The sequence below is a fragment of the Stenella coeruleoalba genome (assembly GCF_951394435.1).
Source record: "Stenella coeruleoalba genome assembly, chromosome: 7".
Classification (NCBI taxonomy): Eukaryota; Metazoa; Chordata; class Mammalia; order Artiodactyla; family Delphinidae; genus Stenella; species Stenella coeruleoalba.
The window spans coordinates 62,724,739-62,749,929 of record NC_137153.1 but is presented as its reverse complement, the minus strand read 5'-3'; the positions used below and the strand labels follow the sequence as shown (position 1 = coordinate 62,749,929).

At 35.7% G+C, this 25,191-nt stretch overlaps 1 long non-coding RNA gene across 1 annotated transcript in view; it reads right to left on the bottom strand.

The window, feature by feature from the left end:
- Positions 1–303: 303 nt before the first annotated feature.
- LOC307189509 overlaps positions 304–25,191 on the bottom strand; it is a 296,552-nt gene continuing 271,664 nt past the window's right edge. The window contains exons 3-4 of the long non-coding RNA XR_013829201.1: positions 18,981–19,124; positions 304–744 (exon numbers count right to left, since the gene is read on the bottom strand). This is a non-coding gene — a long non-coding RNA (uncharacterized lncRNA). The remainder of the gene's footprint in view (positions 745–18,980; positions 19,125–25,191) is intronic.

The window sequence follows — 25,191 nt, the reverse complement described above, 5'->3', positions numbered from 1 at the left end:
TTCAGTTTGACAGCTTTTATGATAGACCATAGTGAAAAAAACAAAGACTAAAAGAATGGCAATTATATTAAGATATCTACAGTGATATCTGTAGGATTAAAGACTTGTTGTTAAAAGAGTTAAGAGAGGGTTGGTGCCAAAATAACTTTAGGAATTCCAGGTTCTGATGTTGGAGAGACCACTGACAAAGGTGATAAATACAGAAAGAGGTGAAATGAATTGGACTATATCCTTCCATAATTATCTTCTACAATCCTCAGCACCCAATGCTGAAAATATGGGAAGAACAAAATTCAGGGAATCATCAAAATGAAATACAATAATTTATATGAAGACCTTAGAACAATGCCTGGCATAGAGAACACTACATTTATTAGTTTGATAACAGGGTGGATCTTCACTCTTTCAATTTACAGGTGGACAGATATACCACTTACTACTATTATCCCATCTCTCTTGGAGATGTTTGAAAACATATTACAAATTTCATACCATCCCTGACATATTTTATAAGCTAGCACCCAAACAAACAAAAATTTCAAAAGCAATCTTACATTTTATTTTTAAACCATTGTTACCTACTCTCTTCTTTCCAGGGGCTTGTGTCATGCTTGTGAAATCAATAGCAAGAAGCAAGTATTTCAGGAAGCAGACGGTCAAGGACAGCCTCTTATTCTGCTCTGCAAAGCGTTTCTTGCTCTAGAGGCACTCGAACATGTGATGACGTCTTTACTTTTCCGAAGCCTAAAAATATGTTAAGAAGTTTTTTAAGTATTATCATCAAACTTGGGTCTCCAGGACAGAATATTTCTTTTTAATAATAGTAGCCATTTTCACTGAACCCCCCCTGTGTGCCCGGCACGAAGTGAAAGACTTTATAAACATTATCTTTAATCTTGTTAGTAATCCCACAGGATTTTTATTCCTGTCTTCAGTTTCCACCTCAGGCTTTGGGATGTTGAATAATTGGTTCAAGGTCAACGCAGACCTCTGGTTGCAAAGGAGGCTTTCACCTGGGGCTCTACGCCTTTACAGCTGAATAGCTAAGTCATTCCTGAAAATTATCCTGTCAATTCCAGGTGCAGGACAAAAGGGAATGATGTCTGCAGTCTTTGCTTGCTAACTCACTGGATTGCTTTCAGGTTTCATAAGAACACCAGTGAAAAGAAAGTGAGGGAGGTAGAAATGTGGCCATTATTAGGTTCATACAAAAGACTTAGGCTGCTGAAGGACAGGGAACACGCTCAGTATTGTAAATACTTATGTTTCTCCGTGCAGACCAAGAAGAGGAGAGGTAGGATCTGGTATCAATGGAATCTAAAAGGAATAAAGCAGAATAAGGCAAGAAAGAAAAATCATCAATATGTAGATAATTCACTCTGTATCTGTGCGTGTGTGTGTGTGTGTCTGTGTGTGTGTGTTTAGTTAAAGCATTCTATACTTTCACTTCATTTTATCTCAGATTTTTAGCAGTCTCTTCTCCCACACCCAGGAGACTGTGTGTTAGATTTAGTATGATTGTTTTAAATAAGGCTGCTACCACGGTACCTGTCATTTAACTGTTAATAAAAGTACAGTTATACAATTTTCTCTTGGGCCTTTCGCCTCTCTTCATACTATACTGTCTTTCAAGTATGACAACAGTGGCCAGTATGAACAGGAAAAGTACTTTGAATGTCAGCTTCCTACTCACGGTGGATTTATTGAGTTCACCAATTTTCATGGCATTTTATAGGTTTTGGAGAGATAGATGACCATTAAAGGTAATCAGAAAACAGTATCATGATTTTGTAAAATATGATATAAATGCAGAAACATCTATTAAGTGCAATAAGAGTAATTTTCATTTTATCTATAGAATATTGGTAATTGAACATCTTTACCAGATAGATGAAAATCAATAAATATAGAATAAGATAGAATGATATATATTTATTTCACATGTATTTGTTACATATAGCACTTGTAATAACAGGAATAATATATTTTAAAAGATGAGCAAAAATAGAAATAACCAACCATAACCATTTTATTAGATATAACTAGGATGATCACTTTCAGATATATTCTTCAACACTTGTTTTCCACTAAACCCATACAAACAAAAATAATTTTAAAAACTTTAAGAAGAGATTAGGTGAATTTAGGGTCAATAAGGAAATACTCATTTTTATCAGGTGCTTTTCTTATTTTTATCACTTCCATATATCACTCATGTTGTGTTATGTTAACATGAAAAAGTTCAAATGCTGGATAGCTCTGAAGTCAATCATGCCAACATAAGTTGCATTCAACAATTGTCTATTACCTCTTGGTCAATTATGATAAAACTCAAAGAGACCCCATGATTACCATCATTATTGATTTTTACAATCAAACTTAAATTGAACAGATCTCTCTTATCAAAACGAATTAACAAAGATATATGAAACACAGGAAGAAAAACACTGACAGTCATATCCCATGTATTTCAATCTAACTTGAGAAGCATGTTAATACTATGACATTCTTCTATTTACTTTACAGAATACAGTGGATTTTGTTGCTAAGGAGCTCAAAATGACAGTTGCCTTTCTAATCCATTAGCAAAATGTAAAATGCAATGCTGAATGTCACTATTGCCCTCTTAAACTGTACTAAGTATGGTTTTAATATTGATTCTTGCACATGTCATACATTCCCCAGCATTCAGTACTTTTGATGGCAGGTTGTACTACAAATCACTCATATCTTTCATCCTGATCTTTAGATATACATTTTTAATACATTTTTATTATACTGCCGGTCTTCCTTTAGTCAGGATTATGAATGCATTTTACATGTTGGAAAAGATAGCTTTATTGGAGTAATGTGCCAGGAGAAATAGAGAGAATGAAAAGAGAAAAGGTTAGGAATAATGGGTATATTATGGCCTATAGTGCAAGTATTTAAAAAAAAAAAAGATAATAATAGAGGAAATAGCCTAACCTGAAACATAATCTATTAAAACGATTTTAGAAACAATAATAATACCTTAAAGTTGTATAGCAATTTAGTTTCAAATTATTTCTTAAAAATTAATTATTTATTTATTTTTGGTTGCATTGGTCTTCCTTGCTGCGCGCAGACTTTCTCTAGTTACAGCGAGTGGGGGCTACTCTTCGTTATGGTGTGCAGGCTTCTCATTGCGGTGGCTTCTCTTGTTTTGGAGCATGGGCTTCTCTTGTTGTGTGCAGGCTTCAGTAGTTGTGGCACGCGGGCTCTAGAGTGCAGGCTCAGTAGTTGTGGCACACGGGCTTAGTTGCTCCGCAGTATGTGAGGTCTTCCTGCACCAGGGCTTGAACTTGTGTCCCCTGCATTGGCAGGCAGATTCTTAACCACTGCACCACCAGGGAAGTCCCACTTTCAAACTACTTTTACATACATTGTTTCATTTGATCTTCAGAACCACTCTGTGATATAGAAAGAGTAGTTATTATTTTCTCTATTATCCAAAAACAGTCACTGACCAATAATTATGAGAGATTACGTGGCTTGCCCAAGGTTGTAGGGCTAGTAAATAATAGGGTCAAGATATGGAAGAATGTTCTGATTACTGGTCCAGTGATTTTACCTTACACTCATGAAGGATATCTTCTATCAGAATAAATACAAAAGTAAAAAAAAATATATATATATATACACACACACAAGCACACACACACACACACGCACACACACACATATATATATGAGCCAGGAAATTTATCCTGCCCCTCTTCTCTCATTTTTTTCTTCTCCGGTATTCTGTTGGAAATGTCCCAATATAAACTTGTGCCTGGAACAGTGCTTAGCATTCATGGGAATTCATTCAATGTTTTCAAATAAATGGAAAAATAAAGGAATAAATAAATCTACACTTTTGAATATAGTACCTGAAGAACTTCTGATTCCTGGTCATTCCCATGAATACTGTGAAACGAGTTTATTTTCACTTGTCACTCTAATTGTAGTGTTTTGTTTACATGTATAGAGTGATTGGATAAATTATCATTTGACCTAGCATATTACTGTTTACAATAAATAGTGAATAATGAATATTCAACCAAAATACAATATAGTTACATCAAACTTATGGCTAGAACATTTTATTTTTCTTCTTGATTTTAACTTCTTCTACTATCTCAGAAATAATAGCCATAGGAGATTATACTTACTTAAATTTAGATTAAAGGAGGATTTGGTCAATTGTTCTTATAGTTCTGATTTGGAGACTACTAATGCCCATTAGAATGACACATGAATCATATACTTTATATTAAATATGACTATTTCTAACCTCATTAAGATGTTTCAAAATTCAAATAACAGAGTTGTATAGGCTATATAAGTGATCCACCTAATTTGTGTAAAAACTGGATTTATTGGGTATTTGCTAATATGTCTCAAATTATCAATCAATATGAAGTCATAAAAAGCCATATACAATTGTTTGAATGTGTGCATTGTTTTACACTATATATTGATCATTTTTTGATCCTCGTGTTAGCCTCAAATCACACTGTATCAGGGTTTTGAAGGGGTGTATGTGGGGGGGCAAAACTGGCAAGATGCTCAACAAACTCATTTCATCTTTCTGCATCTATAAAAAGACTACAATTCTCATCTTCACCTAGAGTTATTTTGTTATGTAGGGCCATATAACTGGGTTCTGTCTAATGCAATGTGGGTAGAAGGGTGTCCTGTGCCTAGAAGAGTGTCCTATGCTTAGGCATAAGGCTTGCTCTGTGAGCCTCCACAATCTCTTCTACTTCAATGATGATTAGGACAGTTATATTGAAAGTAGTGACATTATATGTAGAAATAGCCTAGTTTTTCATTCATTTTTAGAATAAAGCCTCCAAGAGAATCTCTGACACCAAATGGAATTTGAATGAAGGAGAAAAAATTTTGTTGCGTTACGCCATTAAGTTGTATGATTTACTTGTTAATGCATCATAGCCTAGACTTCACTAACTAATAAGGATATGGGTAATATGAATTGTTGCTATGAAGTTACAAAAAAAGGACATTTGTAGGCTTAGAAATCAGAGAGTGTACAAAGAAGAAACTGAAATTGGAAGCTAGAAAGCTGATGAATTGTGTCACACGGTGGCAAAATACTTGATTACCAGGGATAACTGTGAAAGCAGACCATGGGCCTATGAAGTTTGTGGGTGTACAGAAAGAAGTTGAAAATCACGAGTTCAGTACAGTTTGTTGTTTATTATTGATTTAAATAGATAAGGAATTATAAGAAATAATGAGCTTAAGGAAGAATTGAAAAGATTATGAGCAAAACTGAATAGAAAAACTATAGAGTTTGGAGACTTCGCATTTGTAGAAAAGCCAACTACTTCTAAATCCCAAACAGGAAGATATTAAGAAATAAAATTTTCAGCAAAACCCAAGAAAAAATTTTCATTTGAATAAAGTGACCCAAGGAAAATATCAGATTAAGTTATAGCCTTCCCATTCAAGTCTGAAAGGTTCCAGATAGGCACCATTAAATTGAATGACACAGACATGGGAGTGAGAAAGTAAAAAAAAAATAAGTGGATTTGAGAACTATGTCTATTAAAGAATTTTAAGTGTGGAACAGACAATAAGCAAGGGGATCTGAAGCCTACTAAGTTTTGAAGAAAACTAGGACCATAAAAAAGTTAAGACTTTTTAAGATTTAAAACAACTCTTAAGACTTCAATCTGCATGAGCAATAGACACATTTCAAAAGCTCTACAGGTCTGCAAGAGTAATTTCCCCCCAAACTATTTTATATATAATACATAAACAATGAACTAGGAAGAACCTCCAGAGTGTGGAGCCAGGGGCCAGGGAAAACTATGGATAACACAATTCCTCTCATAGAGCAGCTTCAGAAATAATAAAAAATCAAAGAACTCCTGGCTCTTCTAGGGTTGAGGGATTGAACGCAATCAGCTCAATGGTGTTTAGAATTGCCAGAGACTGATGCCTACAAGTTCTTCTTTTATTTGCTTTTTCAAATGGGAGTATTTACTCTGATTATCTGGTCTCTACACATTATGTGTGAGTACATGGTCTGCTGTCAGGTAACTTTGTGGTCAAGGCACATGACCACTGAGATTTGTAGGAGATCATATAGGTCATCAAGACCCCAGGGATATGATTGTGTATGATTTAACAATCATGGACTTTGAACTGGGTACAATAACTGGGTGGGTCTCTGTATTGTCCCTTTTAGGGAGAAAGAAAGTATGTTCTAAGTGTAGAAAGAAAAGTGACACATTTGGTGAATAAAAAAGAGGATTATGTCATAGAATGCCTAGATGTTCAGTAACTCCAACAGTTCTTTCTGGGTACTATGTTTTCCAAACACTTGTAGTTAGTTTGGGCCTTCTGACTAGATAATGGCCATGTGACCAGCTTCTTCAGTCAGTGTGGGAACAAGTGATGTGTGCAATTCCCAGGCCTGGATGTGAAACTTCTTGCACACACTTTCACTTTGTCCTTTGCTTTTGTTACAACCAGGAAGGCCACCTAAGAGATGGTGGCATAAGAGGCTGGTAGCCTGGTTCAGTTGATTACTGCTTGAGAGACAGTCACTAAGAAAATCTCCAACCTAAAACATACCCTGTGTATCTTAGAAGTAAAATTTTATTGTATGATTCTACCAACATTTGGGGGCCTATTTATTACCTGAGCTTAGCATAGCCTGCCCTACCTAATCAAATATGTCTCATTCAACTAACAAATTTGGCAGTGTTTCATACATTTTTGTGTGTTGAGCACTTAGCAGAGTTCTTGGCATTTACAATAAGTATTTGTGTTCAATGGGTGTTTGCTTATGAAATGAATCATCAGTTCTATGAAGAAATAAGTTCTAGGGCAGGATTTACAGAGAAAACAAAGATCACATACGTATGCGGTAAACTGAATTATTGCTCCCAATTCTTTACTTCCCTGTATAGCAGGATCACACATGGACAACCTCCAGCCTGTTATTTTTTAGTGTAGTGTCTCTTTGAGGTCAAAATATACTTGCCTACCCCATTGATATTGGGCTTTACCATATGACTTGCTTTAGCCAGTGGCATGCATGTGTAAGTCACAATATATTATTTTCCAGCTGAGGAGTCAAGATGCATCCAGGTTTCCACTTGCCTCTTGGGCTTCTTTCAGGTCTTGAAGATAGTGCTGCCAGGGTGCTGCTTGTCTCAGAAGGAGACATGTAGGAGGATATGAACCCACCTTCAGTCTGGAGCCCAGCCCAGTTGAATCCTTGAAACCTAGCTAGGATTCGTTAAATCTTAAGAAATCAAAGATCTGTGAGTTATTAAAAAAAAAAGTTCTTGTAGGACAAAGAGATTCTGAGGTTGTTTTCTACATGGCAAAAACTGACATTATGGACTTCCCTGGTGGTGCAGTGGTTAAGAATCCACCTGCCTATGCAGGGGACATGGTTCGATCCCTCGTCCGGGAAGATCCCACATGCAGTGAAGCAACTAAGCCCATGCGCCACAACAACTGAGCCTGCGCTCTAGAGTCACAACTACTGAGCCCATGTGTCACAACTATTGAAGCCTGCATGCCTAGAGCCCATGCTCCACAGCAAGAGAAGTCACGGCAGTGAGAAGCCAGCACACTGCAACAAAGAGTACCCCTTGTTCGCCGCAACTAGAAAAAGCCTGCGCACAGCAACGAAGACCCAACACAGCCAAAATAAATAAATAAATTAATTAATTAAATTAAAAAAACAAAAAACCCTGATGTCACAGTAAATTCCATAGGTGGAAATTGAATTCAGTCTTCAAATTCAATGCTTTACCTACTACACAGTGGGAAAGATTTATTTTGAACTTAAGCACAAATTCTTCCATTCAACCCCTACTAAATTTTTAATTTGGAATGCATCTGTAGCTTTTAAACTCTTATTTTTATGTGTTGATATTTATTTTGCTCTGTATAATTTTTTAAAAAATAAAAAACTTTTAACTTTCTAATCTTCACTCAAAAGCAATTTGTTTCTGTAATTATAAAAACTGACAAGAAAAAGAATTACAAAATGGTCATTTTCAAGGATGCTGTTTTTCTTCTCTTATGAAAATATGCAATTGTAATGAATATTGTTAATGCCTCTCAGTTCCTCTATGGCATTTAAGAAATAATATTCACTGGAATTTATACACTATAACTATGCAATTATTTTTACATCTTTGATGTGTAGCATGAAGGAATGCTAATCTTTGTTTACATTTTTTTAGGTTTGCTTTTTATATTTAAAAACAAACTATTTAATGGCAAGGCCAATAAGAGTCCTAATTACTTGTATTTATTATTAGTACTTTCTTCATTAAATTAGACGTTAGAAAAAAGACTTTTATAACTTAACCTCATTGACTATCATTATTGATGTGTTCTTGTCCCTTCAGTAACCCTCCTGTTTTGTGTGCCTCATTGTTTATTTTACTGTAAATCTTTTAAAATAGAAATCTCATTTCCTCTTCTACTCTGAGCTAGATTTAAGACCTCTTCCTTGAAGTGACCGTTAATTTCTTTTAATTCAGTCAAAAAAATGATAAAAACTCTTGGCAGGAGGAATGAATTGACTACTCAATTATAGTTACTAGAAAATTCAGGCAAAATAACTATACTGGCTGTACATTTAGACACAATCTTTGTAATGTTAAACTTTATTACTTCATACACTTCAGCTAAGATTAGGCGAGACTACACTCTAAATTACATATACAGCACATTTTGGTGTAGTATATACGATATATTTGTATAGAATAAGACGATACGATAGCTAGTGGGAAGCAGCCACATAGCACAGGGAGATTAGCTAGGTGCTTTGTGACCACCTACAGCGGTGGGAAAGGGAGGGTGGGAGGGAGGGAGACGCAAGAGGGAAGAGATATGGGGACATATGTATATGTATAGCTGATTCACTTTGTTATAAAGCAGAAACTAACACACCATTGTAAAGCAATTATAGTCTAATAAAGATGTTAAAAAAAGATATTATGGTTGGAAGTTTTGGATACATTTTAAATATCTGCAAAATCACTTATCAAATTTTTTACCAGATGCATTTCTTACTATGTACTTATTAATTACTTAATAATAATTAAGAAAACAGGAAAATATTATGGAAGCAAATCATATACATTCAATAGTAGGATTTTGATATTTGTAAAGAGATTTTTGATTATTTGTTCCTGTGTTTTCCCAATTAGGTGTTTTTCCCTAGCAAACGCAGGTGCAAATTGGTATTGACAACACATACAACATTTAGAAGAGAATATATGTCTTATGAGAAAAATTTTCTTTAATCTGTCTATCCTTGCCTTCATAATCCTATATAACTTATCTTAAAATTTGTCAGAGGAGAGTTTCATTGTTTGTAGTTGTGAAACTGAATGTCAGACAGTGATTTTCAAGTTTATTCAGTAAGGGAAAGTTCTCTCATTCTGTAAGTTTCCCATTTAAAAAACCTCCTTTTCTTTTTCTTTTGAACTTGCACTAGTGAGTTAGCATGAGAGATTTTATTCATTCTGAAATGGTAGAGGAAACTCTGATGTTATCTCCTGGAATATTGGAGGCTTCTCCCAAATTACTATATTTTAAGTTCAAGTTGAAATGAATAGTGTCAAAGCAGTTCAACCACAAGGGAAGGAACATGAAATAGAATAACATGATTCTGAATTTTTTACCCTGACCTGATTTTACCAATACCTGTTAGCCTATGCAACAAAGTTCTTGTGTCCTGGGACCTTGTATCACCTTTGTATCTGTAGTATAGGTTTCTCAATCTTGGCATTGTTGACATTTGGGGCTGAATAATTCTTTGTTTTAGAGTTTTTCCTGTCCTTTATAGGATGTTTAACAGCATAACTGGCCTCCACCCATATAAATGTCTCTGATTCAATGCACATAAAGCATGCTGGAGGATGGCACCTCAAAGCTGGTGCTTTAGATTTTCCTTCAGCAGGCCATTCTAACACTATCAGGGCAGCAGCAGCTGGGTGATGCATTATGTATTACACCCAGTGAATTCTGTGGTCAGAAGCTGTCTGGGGATTACATGCCTGAGGACCAGGCATTCTGTAAGCACCTGGATAGCAGTACTGGCTGAGACCCAATAGCAAGAAAAGGAACCTTCAACTCAGACTAGGTATCTATTCCTGTGAAAACAAACCACACAGCCTTACCTGATAGAAGGACCCAATATAGTCAACTCGGAATTTAGTCTGTTCCAGGAAAAATGCCGTATTGGTCTTTGCTGTAGGAATTTTGGAGATTTGGAGGTAGTGGTAACAGTATTTGGACAAGCCTAGGTAGGTAGGAATCCATGCTTTTGGGCACATGCATAGCTGTGTCTTTGCTATAATAGCGTTGTTTTTCATTTACCCATTATGATAATACTATGGTAGCAGCTGATAGTTCTGCATCAGCTGACATCAACTGGATGAACATTGCTTCCATCTGGAAGTTTACTGCCTTTACTCTAGTGCATCTTTTCTGGTAGGCATTCACTAGTTACCATTCTCATATATCCATCCATATGCCTTTATCCCAGACCTCCTTGTGGCCAATATTCCAATCCTTTTCCTCCCAGATCTCTGACCAGCTGACCCAGTAATTTGTCACTGCCCATCAGTCTATTTATATTATGACCACAAGTTAATTCTCCTTCCATGCAAAGTAAATATCCAAGTACTTATGTATTCTGACTGTCTTTCAAGCTTAACCAGGAGTCAGGCTCTAACAAAGCCACCATTCCTTTTCAGCTGGTTTCCATATAATGTAGCTCATATGTAAAACAAGCTTGGAAATTTGACTTCTTTTGGAGCTGTTTGGACATGATTCTTCCAATGGTCATAGGTATGAGTTGGAAGAGGGAAACTAATGCAACTGTAGTAGGAGGATAAGGGGCCTGGGCTCCTTTCTCATGCAGATTCCTTGTGCTCTCTGACCCTGCTCCTGACTGCTCCCCAATACACCCCTTCTATTTTAAAAATTATTTCTTCTGGTTCCACTGAACCTTACGATTTGGTGCACTTGACAGTACCAAGTTCATGATGGACAGTTAGAGATAATCAAGACCGTTTCTCTGCCAGTGCTCAATAGCACTCCAGGAGCTTTTTTTTTTTTTTTTTTATGGCTTCCAATTTTTTATTGCAGATAGCATACTCTTGCTCCAGAGCCTCGTGATCCACGGGGGCTTGTCATACACGCCATACTGCATCTTTTACAACATCCAAACTTCAATTCCATATAATCTATTGAATCAACTGGGTCACAGTGCAGCTGATCGCACTGCAGACTGGAACTGATGCAGATCTGTGCCCTACTCAAAGCTGGCAGCCTTCACCACGGTCTACATCTTAAACATATATCATTTCTATTTGTCAATTATACCTCAATAAAACTGGAAGAAAAAATAAAACAGATGTAAAAAAACAAAAAATGGTGTGGCATCCTCATCTTCCGATATGTGGTCAGAGCTCTATTCATAGATGAAATATGTTTTCTCCAGAAAACACAGGAGACCTAGTAGGAGTTCAGTTTCCTTCTTTCTAGGTGGGTATGCAAGATACAGCAATTTATCTTTTACTTTGGAAGGGATGTCCTGGAATGTCTCTAACAATTCGACTCTTAAAAACTTTACTATAGTTACAGGGCCTTGAATCATTGTAGAGTTTATCTTCTAGCCTCTAGACTATGTGTATCCTACCGAGGCTTTCAGGGTAGGAGCCACTTCTTGCTTATCCTTCCTAATTAAAGAATTCCCTCAATGTAATGGATCGATGTGATATTCTGCAGGATGTCCAAACAGTCTAGCTCTTTTTTTTTTTCCTATATTATGATAGAGTTAACATAGTTCTAGGGCAAACTATAAATGAATACTCTTATTTAATCCATGGGAATGAGGACTGTTCCTGATTCTCTGTATTAACTGAATAGCAAAGAAGATATTTACTAAGTCAGTGGATGCATACCATATACCTGAGATCTATTAATGTACTTCACCAAAGATACCATATTTGGCCTAGCGGCTGCCATTGAAAATGCTGCTTAATTAAGTCCACCCTGGGCTATAGGCATTTGCTGGGATTCAGGATCCATCTGGTGTCTGCAAGGGGCAGACTGGTGAAGTAGTGGGAGATATGATAAAGACCACTATTTCTGTACCCTTTAAATTCTTCAGTGTGGTACTTATCTCTGTTCTCTCTGGTATGTGATACATATTTTCTTTGTTTGTTTTACTGTCCTAGCTGGAGGGGTAGTGGTAGTTTCTGAGACTTCACAGACATCCCCACTATTATTGCCCTTATCTCCGCAGGTGAAAGACACAAATTCAACAGTTATTCCAATGGCCAAATATGTCAATGCCAAATACACAGTCAGATGTCAGGGTGATTACAAGTGGGTGGGTCTGTGGTCTCAGTGGGCCTTTTTAAGTTGGACTTTAGTCAGGAATTGATTACCTGAACCCATGTGACCCCACTTTATCAGAGGAGCCATGGGCTACTTCAGCTCTGTAGGTATTAGTGTCAACTTAACCTCTGTGCCCAACTATCCTCAAAATGTCTGTGTAAACCCCTTTTTCCAGTGTATAGTAAATAACCAACAGGTAATGGCTCAAGTAAATGGCCAAAGGTCTCTGGGAAAGGCCTGGAGAAAACAATTCAGTGTATCTTTGCTACCAGTGCAGCATCTTTTGCTATGGGGACCCAGTGGTCCCTTCAGATAATAGTTTCTATATCTGAAACAGCTTCACATAATACTTCCCTGAGTCTTTTCATTCCATATTCTACCATTTGTCATGACAATTCAGGCATATCAACACCTGGATGAATGATGCTGTGACTTAATTTTGATTATAGCTCTGGAGGCCAGGAGAGGAGGTGGCTCTCTTGAGTTCTGAGTTGGCAACTGTTGTTTTGTGGGGTAAACCCCTTGTTATTATTTTCTGATACTGGAGGAGTGCTACATTTTAATGTGACAAGGTGAGCCACTTATGAAGGCTCAGAAGGTTAAGAGAAGTCTAGGAGTCAAAATCTTCCAGGGCATCCTCTCAGATGTCCCAATCCTGGGTCAGAGTCCCAGCGTTTCCCAACTAGTGCCCCAACTTTTGTATAACAGATCTGTTATGGTTGAGCACTCAATGATCTTCAAATTTTAGCACCCTGTTTTTCAAACCCTGGGCTTAATGTTATCTTTATCTGTTTGCTCAGAGCAAGACAAGAGGGTTTATTTGTGAGCTGCCAAAGAGACTCTCTGGCTCCAAGTTTTAAAATGATCGTTAACAGCTCTCTGCTTTTCATCACTAGTCTGCTTCAGTGCACTAGCCATACAATTCTGTTCTCCTTATATTTGCACTCCTTCTTCCACTGATACTTTTCAAAGGCCTAGATCATGATACTGTATTCACTTCTACCATGCACCCATCCCATCTCATCATGGGTAATAATTACTTACCCCCAAGCACAGGGTCCATCATCAATCATCTAGCTAACTTCTTGGCTTCCTAAGAGGATGAGATCTCAGCTTGAATCCTGAGGGACCCTGAAGGTGCTAAAAACTAAACTCTGTTGGCTAACCGTACTCATTATAATGGGAAAGCTAACCCTTCCTTGAGGGGGAATCTGAGTGGTACATCTCTATGTCTGCCAAACCATCAAAACATGCATATTTAGACTGTCTAAACTAGTTGTCAAGTTGATTATGTGGAAGAGATAGGAATGAAGATAAACTGTTCTGTGTAATAAACTGGAAAACTTTTTCATTTAGTTTCTTGTGAATAGAAAATGAGAGGAGATAAGGGAAAAAGAGAAAAGGGGAGGGGTGAGGAGCAGTGGAGAATGTGCAAGAGCCTGGAATTTATGAAGAAAATGCCAAGAATATCTGATTTTCAATTCTTAATCTTTTAACTGCTACAACATAAATGCTATGTGGTCTTTTGAAACCCGCAATGAAATTTGATATAAAATATAGATTAGTGCTTTATTTTGGTTGAAATCCAGTAAAATATTTTTGGTTCCACATCTGGGATAATACAATGTGGACCAAGAGAATCACAAGTGGATGATGAGATAATCCATCCATAATTTTACCACCTTCCACAGATGATCCTGAAATACACCTATCTCTTAACAGAGCCAAGGTTTGAATCTTAATCTGTGGATGGACTGTGCACCCATCTAGAGTCATAACATGATGAAGTTCCCTTTAATTTTTTTTTTAGTTCCCAGAGCACAATATTGGGATCATGTTTCACTCAGGTATATATAGATATATAATCCCCAAGCAGTTGATACGATACGAGGGGTCTTTATTTACAGGAATTTTTCATAACTTTCCTTTTACCCTACTCTTATTTGCCAACACTGATATCCAGATCCACAATCTACCAATCCCAAATCTCTGGCACGAGCCTCCTCCATTTCCTCTTTGAATTTCTTGCTTCTAAAATACAACTATTACCCTGTTATTTTAATATTCAAAAGCATTCAGAGGTTTCTCATGGCTTATTATTTTTTCAAATATTTTCGGTGGTTACTAGATGTTAGCAACTGTTCTAGGTGTTGGGGTACAATGGTTAATAAAGGTACAGTCCTTAATATTGAGTGTCATATAGTTGCAAACATGGCAGAACAGAGTTCAAGATAGAGATTTACATGGAGTGGCATTAGTGTTATGGAAAGGGAGATTTGTAATGATTATATCAATTCTGGACTCTTCTGCCTGGCTTTCAATATTGAGATGATTTGTTATGCCCTACTTACCCAAATTTGTCCAGTCACTGCCCAGCACAAATTCTGTTTCTCTTAGAAAAATACTTTAATTCGAGCCCTAGACATAAAGCTCCTGCTCACCTCTTTATCTTTGCTCTTCCCTCCTGCCTAAAATGGCTTTCGACAGCTCGTGTCTGCTTGTCCACATCCTTTTGCTAGCTTTTAAAAGATAAGTACCAAAGCCAAGGTTTTGTTTCAATCACACAGTTTTACCAAAGTCCACATAGTTTGCTCTCTTCTGTACAAACTGATTGCATCTCCCTCTTGGAATTTATCTCTATTTGTTATTGAATTCAGCATGAGAATATCATCTTTAAAATTAGCTTTTTTATTCATGAAGGACTTATTCCATCCTAAGAAGCACAATTAAACAGGCCTGTATTCCTACTATTCACATTATAGAGGAGTAGAAACTGATGAATGGTTTAGCCTATCAATGAACAATTACTTTCAGGATTCCCATCATTTGCCTCAGAAAATGTTTTATGTGTAGGAGATAGATTGGTGAATAAGGCAAAAAGGGTTTTTGTCTTCATTAAGCTTATGATATAAAAATATAGATATATTCAAACAAATAAATATTAAAAATAATAAACCTATATTTATAGACTTTGTAATAATGGAAATAATATGTTGAAGAAGAAGGATATGATAGAGAGTGCCGGGGAGTATGTAGCATCTTTAATGTAATGGAAAAATGCTTTATCAGATGAGTTGATATTTGATATTTATTATGTCAGATCCTCCCTCAGATGGCAAAGAGCTAGTCATATGGCAAGTACAGGAAGGAGTATTTCAGGCAGAGGAGATGATTAACACAAAAGGCCTGAGAAGCCAGTGTAACTAGACAACAGTGAACAAGCCAGGGATGGTGTAAGGGGAGGCCAGAAAGATAGGTTGTTCTTGTTAGCAAATGGTGTAGTTGTTTGAACTTGTTTCTCATTGATTCTCTCATACCAAAATGCTTTTTTCTCACTGGTGGAGTATTGAACACTGGTAGTCCTCGGTGCGTTGTTGACTCTTTTAAGCACATATAAATTGAAAATTAGGATCAGAGTTTTTTATTGAATAATGTCTTATGAAGGTTATGTCCAATCTTCCCAGAATAGCTTTTCAGCTTAGTACTCCTTAAAGTTGCACGTATCAAAAATAAGGTGCTAATACTGTGCTGGCAGTTTTCAAGAGCAAACCAATTCTCGAATTTAGTTGTTAGCAGTAGTGGGACTTATTTCAATCCTTGAATAATTGTGAAAAGTCAACCCATTGACTTGATACAGAGAAAAATACAATGAATATGTTTGCTATAGCTCTGACACAGATGTGTTCAGGTGACATAGAACTGAAATAGTCCATGCTCTGAGTAATTTCATTTTTTTTCAGGTTTAATTAAATTAATCTATTCCCTGCAGTTCTCCTTTCTTCTATTAGAGACAGCCCCTGAGGTAAGGTAGAAACCTGCCAATTGTGAGGGTAGTTTAATTAATGTAACAATTATAATAATATCCAATATTTACTTAGTATATGCCAGATATTTTGCTAAGTATCCTATATGCATTTTTCTCGTTTAATTTTCTCAAAACTGTAGGAGAGAGGTATTATGATTATCCTTATTTATAAGATTCCTAAACAGAGGTCAAGAATGTGAAAGCAACTTGCCTCTGGTCACACAATTAGTAAATGGCAGAAATAGGATTTGAATCCAGGTGGCTTAATTCCTGAGTTTAGACTTAATCATTACTCTGTCAATACAAAACAAAACAAATCATACCAAACCAGCAGATACACTTATTTGGAAATCTGAATTATGTGTGTTTTCAATCTCCAATAATCAAATTAGATAGACAATTATAAAGACACCACATCATCTCATGCTGTATTTTAACAACAGAAGACCTATTTAAAATGTAGAATCAAGTCTCAGTGTATTAAATAATAGATTTTGTAATTCCCGAATGATGTACAGACATTGAATATAAATTGGTGATGTAAATATGGTTTTACAAATAGAGGGTATGGTACAAAAAATTTCCAATTCCATTTCTTTAAATAATTCCCTTTATTAAGTCAGGGCACCTTAATCAATCCTCTGTCTGAGTTTCTCTGTGTATTATAAAGGCAAAAAATAACAGTTTCCCAAACATCGTAAAAATGTTAGTTAATTTTAGAGATCACCATGTATGTTTTCTGCATGCATAATTGTGGGAAACACTTAACAAAAAGGATGCTTTACAATGAACTTGCTATTGTGGACAAGGAGATTTTTAGCCTTCAGAGTGTTATGTACGTGCTTCCCCCATTAGACAATTATGTGCTAGTTATTCCAGGATGATTTTCTCAAATGGTGATCTAAAAAAATATATGTTTATTTTAACTGCTGGAGGACATTCCAATTAAGAAGAGTAATCAGAAAATAAAATATAACTTACATTAGTTTTCACTTTGTATATCAATCCAATAGATTCAGGACCTTTTTAAATCTTGTTTACTTTTTTGAGGTCTTTTTTTTTCTTCAGCTTTTCCTTGACTTCATTTTGAAAGTCTTGATATATCATGTTTGTGTTTGTGAGTGTGTGATACCATGTGAATTATCTCACCTTTTTTTTCATTTTCTTGTATGCTTTCTAGCCTCTTTTCTTTTTAGAAGAAGTCTGCACCTCAAGGGCCAGAGGGTAATGTAAGATGTGAACTGATTCAGGAAGCTTTAGGTAATATATAATACATATACTTACACCAGCAATGGGGAGCTGACTAACAGGAAGGACATTTTCCTTACTGCTACTTAGATTCTACAGGTCTGTCCATAACTGACAGATATCTGATTCTTAAAAAAAAAAAAAAAAAAAAAGTTTAAACTCCTTATTTTTAAAATGTTGGTCACTAATTTGAAATTAAAAAAGAAATTTGTGCCAAACAAAATATGTGCACAGCCTATCATTTGTGACTATGAAGGATAACGGGATTGACTCTGATCTAACTTACGAAGTTTGCTAACAGAATGACTATGGCAAGTTACTTTTGTTATCTGAACCTCTAATTTTCTCACATTTAAAAGAGAGATAATACTATATCATATGGTTGTTTGAGTATTAAAAGATGGACTGTAGATGAAAATTCTTGGCACATTTCCTGACTTATAGAAAGATTTAACTAAATTATAATTAACTTCCCTTTCTTGTCACACTTTTGACTAAATATGTGTTACTTACCTATCTACTCCATGAATCCTCCCCAACTCCCTTTTCTTCCTCAAAGTTGACCATCTTTTACTAATTATTATTACTATTTTAGGATAGACTGTCATTAAATGCATCCCCTCTTTAAAAAAATAATGTAGTTTTTTGTCCCTTTGCTTTGCTGAAATTTTCATTCCAGTGTTGAAAACGAATGGAGAAAACATTCTGAGCTGACCAGCAACTGCATGTGATCTATAGCAGTTTGCTGAAAAATGGATCTACTTAACTTGCACTTGAAGAAAGGAGACAAATAAATTAAATGTATTACTAATAAAGACATAATTGTGTGTGTTTGGATGATCCCTTTGAAAGCCTGCCCTGCCAAGCCTTTCAGGGAATGAATGTGAGGGCATACTGTTCAACAGTCATGGAAATTGTTCCTGATTTTCCTGTTTGATCTATTTGTATTTTTGCTGCATCTTTTATCATTCCCAGCATCAACTCCCACTTCGTCTAATTTCTGTCAAATCTCTCCAGACCCATTATTGCCTTTGTAGTTACCAAACTTTTTCTTTTCTTAGATTTTAATAATTGTCTTTTCCATCTGACTCAGTATTCTCATGAACTGTAGACTTAAATGTCCATGCTTGGCATGGCCTGGGAGTTCTTCAATATTTTTTACTGTCTTGTGGTTCTCCTCATATTAGGTAAGTCTTGCAGGCAATGGGATGTGGAAAAGGGAATGTTGCCCATCATCAAGCCGTTAGCCACTACACAGCGCCCCACCCCCTCCACCCTGCCAATGGTGCACTTTGGATACTAGCCTGAGATAGTTAAGATGCAAATCTAAGGAATAATTTCAATGAGTCCAGATTCTTGCTTCTTCTCATACATAGAAAAGTGCTAAAATCATTAACTTGAGATGTCTGTTTTTCTGATTAGCAGTAATCTTTTGATGTTCAACTACATGTTTCTTTGTTTTTTCTTCCCCAGCAAAATCTCCTATGTATCCTGGCTCCTCCCTTACCTCTTTGGAGCAGTTCCTCAGAGTTGTCTGGGAGGCTGTCTCCTGGGCCATAGTCTTCAGTAAGGTCCCCAAATAAAACTTAACTCGCAATTTTATGTTGTGTGATTTTCTTCAGTGGACAGGGAAATGAATATACCACATATCCTAAGGGAAATTTAAAAATTAACAAATAAATTCACTATTCACAATTTCCTATATAATTGTTTTCATGATTGAGTACTAAAACATATGATTAATTTATAATAGTTCCATTAAAAAAGATTTTATAGTTTTCATGAATAAATTATCAAAAACGTGGTTGTGAAAAAGTTTAACTGAAATATCTTGGATAGCTCATCATCACAAGGCCAGATGACATATACTCCATTTGATCTGTATGCACAAAAATGAATAAACTTTTACAACCCCATATACCTGGAAATATATGTTCCTCTAAGTGTCCAATTAAGAACCCTACATAGTTTATCCTAAAAGTGACACTGAGGAAATCATATGCTTCATTTTTTTTCTTTTATTTTTACTTGTAACATTCCATTTTTTATTCATACACTCATATTTCTTTTTCTCAAATGGTAGTTAAAAGAATGATTTTACTTTTTCATTTTTATAAACAGAAGTAAACATAGAAAACATATTTTCAAATGAAATGTGTCATCTCACATTTAAGGTGAGACTGTTTCATAAAAACTTTATATCACAAGAAAATTTTCCCATAAATCAATATTCTCTTTTCTGCTAGTAAATTTTTAGCAACATATTAAATCAATGAATTTTAGAGATTGTTCTTATTTTACAGTTTCACTTCTCTGATATCAGCTATAGAAATTGATATTAGAACCTGAAATATATAGTGCAAGAAAATTACAGACTAATTTCACATATAAAAATACAGTAAAAACTTAAAGTAGGAGCATATAAATCTATTAATATATTAAATATAATGGATAGTTTAATATTAGGAAATCTATTAATATAGTGCATCACATCAGTGTATCAAGGGAGAAAAACTGTTATGGTCCAACTGATAAATGCCCACCAAACAATATTCAGCATGTATTCCTAATTTAAAAAATCTTAACAAGAAATAAAAGGGTAACAAATCAATATCACAAAGTAAAAGTTGCTATTATACTTAATGATCAAGCACTACAAGCAAATTAAATCAGAAATAAGGATGAAATGATATAAGGGAAACAACAAAAAGCAGTGGGATGATGAAATATCTGTGTATTTCCTTAACATAATATGTTGTTATCTAGACTGAATAAGCTTTTTATCAAATGGCTAGGCACTGGAGACCTTTCCTTTAATCTCGGGGAGGACAAAGTTGGCCAACATAAACAATATTTTTTTAACATCCTTCACAGAAGTTCTAAAATTATTATTCAGGAAAACAAAATTTTAAAAATATATAAATGTATAATCAAAAGAGGAAAAGTAAGCATACATTGTTGATGACATGATTTTCAACTTGGGAAATTCAAAAGAATTAACTAAAAATCTATTAGAACTAATATACACAGTAGTATAGCTTGATTGAAAATAATAGAGAAATAAAATTTTCCTACATACAAATGACAAGCCATTAAAATAAAATAAAAAAATGAGTCATATATAGTAGTCAGGAAAAGTATGAAATATAAGCAATGAACTAAAATAAATTTCCCAGAACTTTATGAGATAAACTACATAAATTTTCTATGGAATTTAAAGGAAAGATGAAAATGAAGAAACGTACTTTGTTCTTCAATAGAAAGATTAGGAAGAGAGTGACAGCAAGATTTCCTAAATTAATCACATATAAGACCATTCTAACCCAAAGTTTAACTTTGGGAGGGTACCATAAACTTGACTAAGTAATTCTAAACATCATTTGGGTACACACACACTTCGAATAAAAAATAGTAAAGCATGGAAAGAGTTTTCTCTCACAACCATTAAAAAGTTTATAAACATATCATTAATAAGACAGTTTAGTAACAGCAACAGAGCATATGGATAGGTCAATGCAATAATGATGAAAGGTGAGAAGTAAAGATAATTATACATAAATACTTAGTTAATGAATCTTAAGTAGCCATTTTAAATCAGTAAGATGACCAAATGGATTAATCAATAAAAGGCAGTAGAATAACTGGTTAACACTACAAATACACACATGCACATACACACATACACATCCTACATCATACTTTATACCAAAATAAATCCCTGATATATTAAAGACTTATGGCTAGCTGTTTCTCACCAGGAATTATGGCCTGAAGCGTCGGTGCAAGGCCTCTGCCCATGGCAACCTATGAGCAACTGAAGCTAGATGGAGCACACAGGAAAACAAAAGGTACTACAGACTGGCCTCTTTGCCCTGAAAGCGCGCTTGCAGCCTGTTTCTAAAGGCCTTCAGAATTGTGTCTTGGAATGGTACTACACCACCGGCTTTCCTGGACCTCCATCTTGGAGAGGTAACTTTCAGCCTCCAAAATTGACTGTATGTCTGACAGGGTCTTGGTGCTCTGGCTGGGTGTCAGGCCTGAGCCTCAGAGGTGTGAGAGCTGAGTTCAGGACATTGACCACCAGAGACCTCCCGGCACCATGTAATATCAATCGGTTAGAGTTCTCCCAGAGATCTCTGTCTCAACACCAAGACCCAGCTCACTCAGCAACCAGCAAAATCCAGTGCTGGACACCCCATGCCAAGCAACTAGCAAGACAGGAATACAACTGCACCCATTAGCAGAGAGGCTGCCTGAAATCATAATAAGTTCACAGACACGCCAAAACACACCACTGGATGCGGTCCTGCCTACCAGAAAGACAAGATCCAGTCTCATACACTAGAACACAGGAACCAGTCCCCTCCACCAGGAAGCCTACACAAGCCACTGAACCAACCTTACCCACTGGGGGCAGACACCAAAAACAATGGGAACTTCGGACCTGCAGCTTGCAAAAAGGAGACCCCAAACACACCAACAAAAGTGAAGCAAAATGAGAAGATAGAGAAATATGCAGCAGATGAAGGAGCAAAGTAAAATCACACCAGACCAAACAAATGAAGAGGGAATAGGCAGTCTACCTGAAAAAGAATCCAGAGGAATGACAGTAAAGATGATGTAAAATCTTGGAAATAGAATGGAGAAAATACAAGAAACGTTTAACAAGTATCTAGAAGAACTAAAGGGCAAACAAACAATCATGAACAACACAATAAATGAAATTAAAAATTCTCTAGAAGGAATAAATAGAATAACTGAGGCAGAAAAATGGATAAGTGACCTGGAAGATAAAATAGAGGAAATAACTACTGCAGAGCAGAATAAAGAAAAAAGAATGAAAAGAATTGAGGATAGTCTCAGAGATCTCTGGGACAACATTAAATGCAACAACATTCGAATTATAGGAGTCTCAGAAGAAGAAGAGAAAAAGAAAGGGACTTAGAAAATACTTGAAGAGATTATAGTTGAGAAAATACTTGAAGAGATTATAGTTGGAAACTTCCCTAATATGGGAAAGGAAATAGTTAATCAAGTCCAGGAAGCACAGAGAGTCCCATACAAGATAAATTCAAGGAGAAACATATAAGACACATATTAATCAAACTATCAAAAATTAAATATAAAGAAAAAATATTAAAGCAGCAAGGGAAAAACAACAAATGAGATACAAGGGAATCCCCATAAGGTTAACAGCTGAACTTTCAGCAGAAGTTCTGCAAGCCAGAAGGGAGTGGCAGGACATATTTAAAGTGAGGAAAGGGAAAAACCTACAACCAACATTACTCTACACAGCAAGGATCTCATTCAGGTTCGATGGAGAAATTAAAACTTTAAAGACAAGCAAAAGCTAGGAGAATTCAGCACCACCAAAGCAGCTTTACAACAAATGCTAAAGGACCTTCTCTAGGCAGGAAACACAAAAGAAGGAAAAGACCTACAATAACAAACCCAAAACAATTAAGAAAATGGTAATAGGAACATACATATTGATAACTACCTTAAATGTAAATGGATTAAATGCTCCAAACAAAAGACACAGACTGCCAGAATGGATACAAAAACAAGATCCGAATACATCCTGTCTACAAGAGACCCACTTCAGACCTAGGGACACATACAGACTGAAAGTGAGGGGATGGAAAAAGTTATTCTATGCAAATGGCAATCAAAAGAAAGCTAGAGTAGCAATTCTCATATCAGACAAAATAAACTTTAAAATAAAGACTATTACAAGAGGCAAGGACACTACATAATGATCAAGGGATCAATCCAAGAAGAAGATACAACAATTGTAAATATTTATGCACCCAACACAGGAGCACCTCAATACATAAGGCAAATGCTAACAGCCATAAAAGGGGAAATCAACAGTAACACAATAATAGTAGGGGACTTTAACACCCCACTTTCACCAGTGGACAGATCATCCAAAATGAAAATAAATAAGAAACACAAGCTAAATGACACATTAAACAAGATGGACTTAATTGATATTTATAGGACATTCCATCCAAAAATAACAGATTACACGTTCTTCTCAGGTGCTCATGGAAAATTCTCCAGGATAGGTCATATCTTGGGTCACAAATCAAGCCTTGGTAAATTTAAGAAAATTGAAATCATATCATGTATCTTTTCTGATCACAACACTATGAGACTAGAAATAAATTACAGGAAAAAATCTGTAAAAAATACAAACACATGGAGGCTAAACAATACACTACTAAATAACCAAGAGATCATTGAAGAAATCAAAGAGAAAATCAAAAACACCTAGAAACAAATGACAATGAAAACTCGACGACCCAAAACCTTTGGGATGCAGCAAAAGAAGTTCTAAGAGGGAAGTTTATAGCAATACAATCCTACCTCAAGAAACAAGAAACATCTCAAATAAACAACCTAACCTTACACTTAAAGCCATTAGAGAAAGAAGAACACAAAAAACCCAAAGTTAGCAGAAGGAAAGAAATCATAAAGATCAGAACAGAAATAAATGAAAAAGAAATGAAGGGAAACCATAACAAAGAACAATAAAACTAAAAGCTGGTTCTTTGGGAAGATAAACAAAATTGATAAACCGTTAGCCAGACTCATCAAGAAAAAAAGGCAGAAGACTCAAATCAATAGAATAAGAAATGAAAAAGGAAAAGTAACAACTGACACTGCAGAAATACAAAGGATCAAGAGAGATTACTGCAAACAACTATATGCCTATAAAATGGACAACCTGGAAGAAATGGACAAATTTTTAGAAAAGCACAACCTTCTGAGACTGAACCGGGAAGACATGGAAAATATAAACAGACCAATCACAAGCTCTGAAATTGGAACTGTGATTAAATCTTTCAACAAAGAAAAGCCCAGGACCAGATGGCTTCACAGGTGAATTCTATCAAACATTTAGAGATGAGCTAACACCTATCTTTCTCAAACTCTTCCACAATATAGCAGAGGAAGGAACACTCCCAAACTCATGTTACGAGGCCACCATCACCCTAATACCAAAACCAGACAAAGAGGTCAAAAAAAAGAAAACTACAGGCCAATATCACTGATAAATATAGATGCAAAAATCCTCAACAGAATACTAGAAAACAGAATCCAGCAGCATATTAAAAGGATCATACGCCATGATCAAGTGGGGTTTATCCCAGGAATGAAAGGATTCTTCAATATACGCAAATCAATCATTGTGGTATACCATATTAACAAAGTGAAGGATAAAAATCATATGATCATCGCAAGAGATGGAGAAAAAGCTTTCAACAAAATTCAACATCAATTTATGATAAAAACTCTCCAGAAAGTAGGCATAGAGGGAACCTACCTCAACATAATAAAAGTCATATATGACAACCCCACAGCAAACATCATTCTCAATGGTGAAAAACTGAAACCATTTCCACTAAGATCAGGAAAAAGACAAGGTTGCCCACTCTCACCACTCTTATTCAACATAGTTTTGGAAGATTTAGCCACAGCAATCAGAGAAGAAAAAGAAACAAAAGGCATCTAAATTGGAAAAGAAGAAGTAAAACTGTCACTGTCTGCAGATGACATGATACTATACATAGAGAATCCTAAAGATGCTAACAGAAAACTACTAGAGCTAATCAGTGAATTTGGTAAAGTAGCAGGATACAAAATTAATGCAGAGAAATCTCTTGCATTCCCATACACTAATGATGAAAAATCTACAAGAGAAATTAAGA